Source organism: Stegodyphus dumicola, chromosome 1 (assembly GCF_044657685.1).
Source record: "Stegodyphus dumicola isolate Sdum_Otavi_A_Nest chromosome 1, ASM4465768v1".
NCBI classification, from domain to species: Eukaryota; Metazoa; Arthropoda; class Arachnida; order Araneae; family Eresidae; genus Stegodyphus; species Stegodyphus dumicola.
This window is the reverse complement of record NC_140768.1, coordinates 216,770,108-216,776,477: the sequence shown is the minus strand read 5'-3', so window position 1 is coordinate 216,776,477 and position 6,370 is coordinate 216,770,108.

The following is a 6,370-nucleotide window of genomic DNA, read 5'->3' as shown; positions in this document are numbered from 1 at the left end:
AACTGTGGTATTCTTGTTTTCAAACTTAAGTGCAAAATTAAACAATTTTTTCCTGTGCAGATACGTTACTTTTAATTAAAATCAAATGAGAAAAAAAATTATGCGAAAATTAATCAGCTAAAAAATTTAGTACTATTCTTATCGCAAACCGTAACTTGAAATTGCATCTACAACTGTTTCTTATACCAAAGCTCAGGATGAATTCGTTTTCTGTTGTGCGTCAATCAAACTACATGCGGTGCGAGGAGAGTAATTACTAAAGACCTGACAATGACCGACGCTGGACAACCCGCCTTCCCCGCTGGCTTCCATCGCGAAAGATTCTCCCGCTAAACACCCCTCTATTTTTAACCTTAACGAAGAAATCAGCAGCTAACAGATTGTCTTGCTTCTACTCACACATGCTTCCGGTAATCCGAAGTTACGGTTGTTGAGATAAAACTTTTATCACCCAGCTTGGCGATCTTTCTAAACATGCCTTATATTTCCCATAGCAAACGAAGGGTGACAGTTTTCCGTTCCTTATTTTCCGGGGACATTCTTTCCGTTTACCTTTTTTCCCGGTGACATTTTTTCTTACAACCATTTTACGAGTTCTATGCCTTCAGATTTAATTCTCGTTTAAGAATTTTAAAGAATTCTTAACCTGCAGTTTATCTGCAATATGAGAATATTTTGAAAATTTTGATATGAAAAATTGGATAAATATTGATTTACTCATTATTTCAAGTAAAAATATTCATCCATTCCATTTCCTCTCCCCATGAGTGAAGAAGAAGTCATGAATTTCGATAAATTTAACGAAAAAAAAAAATTAACTGGAATATTTGCCGCTTCATGTTTAAGAAACCAGAATGAAACTTTGTGTTCTTAGCCTGTCGCATAAAACTTGCCCCTTTTTTCTTTGACCTTGAATTCATTCAAAGATCCCTAAGAAACGGGAAATCTCTCTTTTCTAAATGTGATGTAATAAATTCTTTGTGTTTCCTGGACGAGGACACCATTTCGACATGTGGGTGGGGCAAAGTCCTTTCATGCCACGACTACTCAACTTACGTCAATGATTTTTGTGTCTTTAAGAAAGGAAAGCATAAATTCTGGAGTTAGCACTTACGAATGATTCCCCCTCCCTCAGGGGGAAATACTTACGAATGATTTTAGATTATAGTCTAAAAAAGAGAAAAAAAAGTCAATCCGCTTTTAACTTTGCTATTTTGGAATGTTCCATACTTCTAAATCCAAAAATTTTCCGTCCCTATACCCTGCCTCCTGGTACGACTGCGCGGTTGTTTTTTACATTATAAGAACCATACATTCAAACATTCTAGATAACGTTGTTTCATCATAGTGCGAGAAACATACATACATTTATTCAGATTCTTCCTTATTTAACTTCTTTAAAAATAATACAGAGTGAAACTATTTGGTGGCAACAATTTGAAAAGTGATACGCCGTTTATGGTGAACAAACGCAATACAAGTTATATTAAATTGTAAAAATCATTCACATTAATAAATTCAATTTCCAGCTTAATATTAGTCCTGATTTTTGATTTGGGTTCAATGGAAGTGCTAGTAACAGATTCAATATATGAGCAAAATTAAACACTTCGGAATGATATATTATGAAAATTTCGAACTGCAACTAATGTACCACGTTTCCTCTTAATTTGCAAAGGTCATTCGAAATTAAGTACCAGAATCCTGCCTAGTAACTTCTTTATTTATACTTAGAAATGTGTCTATTGATTATTCGAAACGAATTATATAGAAATAAATTAATATACAAAATTACATTATAATAAATAGTTACAATTAATTTCCACTTCCACTCCCTTTTGAGTTCGGATTGCAAAGGTAGAAATCTTTTCTTCAGGGTGTCGCATTTAATAATTTTCAGGTAAGAGACTAAGAAATACAAAGGAACTTTTCCTATTTTCTGCTGACTCCTATGCCTGAACTCAGGGCTAAAGAAAGAGAAGGGCTGAGTCATCCCTTTGAGAAGAACGATGCCGACACGAACCCCTCTTGGGGAGCATACCGGATGTTATGTGACGTCACTGGGTTCGTCCCGTCGTCGACTGACCAGAGCATCAAGTGCGAAAGATGGAATCTTTAGTTCTTGGATTCTCTTTCTTTAGTCCTGTTAATTTCAGAGAAAGTTTTTTTTTTTTTTTTTTTACTTGAAAGTTATAACTGATGATACTTTTAAATGGATTTTGTATTTAGAAAGTTCTTGTAATGAGAAATCATTGAAAAAATGGTATCGTGTGCCGTTACTACCTGTAGCAATGCGTATCATAATACGAAAGAAACTAGCGTGGTATTTCATAGATTTCAGTACAAAAATATTCAGTCAACGAAAGAATGGTTGCATAGGTGTCGAAGAGCGGATATTGTTAACACAAAGAGTGCTCGAATATGCAGCAATCACTTCACTGAATCTGATTATGAGGATGATATGAAAAATAGGTTGCTAGGATTACCGACAAAAAAGATACTGAAGTCAACTGCTATTCCAACTGCTTGTATTCCTGACTTGGTCATTTATCAGAATAAACCAAGGCAGCAAAGGCAACAAAAAAGAAAAAATTTACAAAGTGCATTTGAAAGAATTCAGAATTTAAGTCCTAAAAGGGCATGTCTGGAACTTCAAAACGATAACAATAATAGCTATGAGGAACTCACTGAAAATAATATTACTCAGCAATGTTGTAACTGTTCCAACCCCAAGAAAAATGTGAATGATTTAATCACAAAACTATCAGCTCTTGAGAATAAGGTTTCTGTTTTACAGACTGAGAGAAAGCAGCATTTAAAAAGTTCAGAAACTGAGGAAAGACATTAAAAAAGTGAATCAAGAAAATGAAAAACTAAGAAAAATGAAAACGTATATTCAAAACATATTTATCGAAACTCAAATAAATGCATTAATGAAAAAAAAAAAGCGAATTAAATGGTCTCCAGACGACATTTCAAAAAGCATAGTAATCAGATCGTTACCCGTAAAGTCATACCACTTCTGGAAAGAAAAATGGGTATTCCGCTTCCAAGTGCAAGTACACTGAAAAGATGGTGCTCAAGATTCAGTTGCATTCCTGGCATTTTAAATGATGTACTGTTATTGATGAAAAAAACTTGCCAAAATGCAACTGACGAAGAAAGATTATGCGTATTATGTTTCGATGAAATTCATATAGATTCAAGACTCTGTTATGATTTAAAATTAGATCAGATATTAGGTCCTTTTAAAAAGACTCAATTTGTATTGGTTCGAGGACTCATTTCGCAATAGAAACAGCCCATTTATTTTGATTTTGATCGTCAAATGAAGGAAAATCTTCTGTCTTCCATTTTGTTTGCACTTGAATCGTCTGGGCTTCGAGTCAAAGCAATTGTATCTGACATGGGAGGTAGTCAGACTCTCTGGAAAGAATTACAAATTTCAACAGATAAATCTTTCTTTTACAGTCACCAAAATATGGGTTTTCGTTGATATGCCGCATTGCATAAAGCTTTTGAGAAACCATTTTCTTGATAAAGGTTTTATTCTCGGAAATGGTACAATTATAAACAAAGACGTTATATATGAAGTACTCAATAAAGATATCGGAGAAATTAAACTGTGCTATAAACTGAAACCTCAATTTTTATCTGTAAAAAGGGAACGAGAGACAGAAAGTAGCACCAGCAAAAGCATTATTTTCCTCCACAACAGCTAAAGCAATTATGCATTTGACTGGTAATGCTGAAACAAGTAATTTTTTTTCAATGGTTGATGATTTTTTTGACATTATGAATAGTAGTGTACCATTACCCCTTAGCAATAAGCCTTTAAAAGCTGCTTTCGGCCTAGAAAGCTATTATGAAGTACAAAAAGAAAAATTAAATGAGATTAAGCAAATGATTTTTGATCTCAGAATATGCGGAAAGAAGACAATGCTACCTTTTCAGAAAGGTATTATCATATCGATAAATTCGCTTTTCGATTTATTTGACGATGTAAAATCTATAAATGTGAAATATATTTTAACATCAAGACTGACCCAAGATGTATTAGAAAGCTTGTTCAGCCAGATTCGGGGTCTAGGGCGTTTTAATGACCATCCGTCTCCATCAGACGTAATAATTCGTCTGAAAAGGTTGCTATTGGCAAACAAATTGCCTAAATTGTCGTTGAAGACAAATGCTAATGACTGTGAAGATGTGAAGAAAGTTGAAGCATATTTGACAAAACAGCTGTTAGAAACAGCTTTTTCTTCAAATGAAAAAGCGCAAATGTTTGAGTCTTCCTTATACGAAGATGATTTAATTAATTACGAAGACATTATGATGAATGTACGTCACTTCCTTGGGAAACCGAAATTTATGATTCAACGAAAGATATATCTGCATATGAACAAGAATCGCTCGCTTATGTGGCAGGTTATATTGCATATCGTGTGAAAGATAAAGATCCTACTTTGGGTGAAATATCAAAAAAATTCGTAGATATTCCTAACGACTCAAATTGGATATTTTTATTATCTAAAGGAGGATTAACTGTACCGTCACCAGTTTGGATGGAAACGATGATGAAAATAGAAAATGTTTTCCGTTCTTTTCATGGCAGTTCTTTTCGAAAAGGTAGAGGTGTAATTCAAAATCTCATTTCTGAACTTGAGAAACGTTTTCCCTCCGTGAATAAGAGTGCAATTCGTTTATTTTGCCGTTTACGAACATTTATAAGGGTTCGGCACTTGAATAAGAATGCAACCCTTGTATCGGCAAGAAAAGGTGACCAGAAAGCAAATAAATGGATGAAGAGTAATAGAGGATTATCGAACCAAACTATATAGGAAAAAAGTTGATTCATATTATTCCTACCAAAAATAATAATTTGAAACATTACTTTTTTTATTATTCACTTAATTTGTGACCTAATTTATGCACGTTCCAGTTAATTATTTGGACTACTATATAAAATATTATATATTATTATATACTAATTTAGACTGCTAAATTTTACTACATAAAATAAACCATGAAATTCTGCATAAACATAAATTAGTATCAGAGTATATACTTTTAAAATGTAAGAATACATGCTATTATTCCAAAATATATAAATACTATTTTAAAATATTGTCATTATTTTTTGAGTAATTGACGTTAAATAATAATACTGATGTTCTATAATATTGCTTTCATAATAGACATTGCAAAAGCTTACAAAATTCTACTACTCATTATCAACGCTAATTGAAAAGCAAAAATGGAAGAAATGAAATTTGTTTCGTTTTAATATGTTATGAAATCTATTATTAGCATTAACTAATTTTTAATTAGCTAGATGTGTAATGTCTTTAGTATGTATTCTCAAAATGTATTTGCATATTTTTATTTAATATTTCTATAATGCAAATTACTTTGCGACTAACTTATATTTTAACGCAAAAAGAATTCTTCGTAAATGTAGAAATTTACGTATGTTATAGGTGGGTTTCTATTTACATATATTTAAAAAGATGATTATGAAAAAGAATTACTACATTTAGGGTACACTCGACCTAAAAAATTAGTTATGTTTACGCATTGTTAATTAAAAAAATAGTTATGTTTATGCATGTTTTACTTACGTTTTATGCATATTAGAGTTTAATTTGGTATGACGTAAATTCATTTCTAGTTCATATATAAATGCATGTATATTGAATATATAAATATATAAATGCATGTATATTGCAATTTCATTCATCTCGGCTCATATTGGTTATTAAACTATTTTTCAAAGCGTTTTGATTCTCAAGCAAATGCTTAAGAAACTGAGCAGCAGAACTGAGCAAGCGAACCCAACTACGTCATCAGTTTCTTCTTTCGGTTTCAGCCGCGAGAAGCTGATGAACTAGCCCTTTAGCCCTGGCCTGGACGCTTATTCTATGATCACTGGATCTGTCTACAACTTGAGCGAACAATATTGACTCAAAAGAACCGGTATGGACAGCCATCCCAACTTATCGGAGAAAGCCATTCTGTGGTCCTCAGTTGGTGGGCGGGTGGGTCCATTTAACTTTACTGGAAGGGGACAAGGCTTCAAGGAGCTTTAGACCAATCGCAGTACAGACTGAGTGACGAAATTTATAACGCGCGCTGGCTGAAGTTCTAGGAATATTCTCCTATTATTTCACTAACTCACACGCTGCATTTGTAGTTCGAAAAAATTGCACAAAACAGTATTATGACCAATACATGCTGAATATGCTGCTGTGTTATGTGAAAGAAAATCTCGTTTTTTAATGGGAAAGTTAACGCAGGAATTTAGAGCTAAAAAATAAAGAGTGATATGGGATACCACGAAAGCAATGGTAATAGATAAGAGTAAATGAATTAA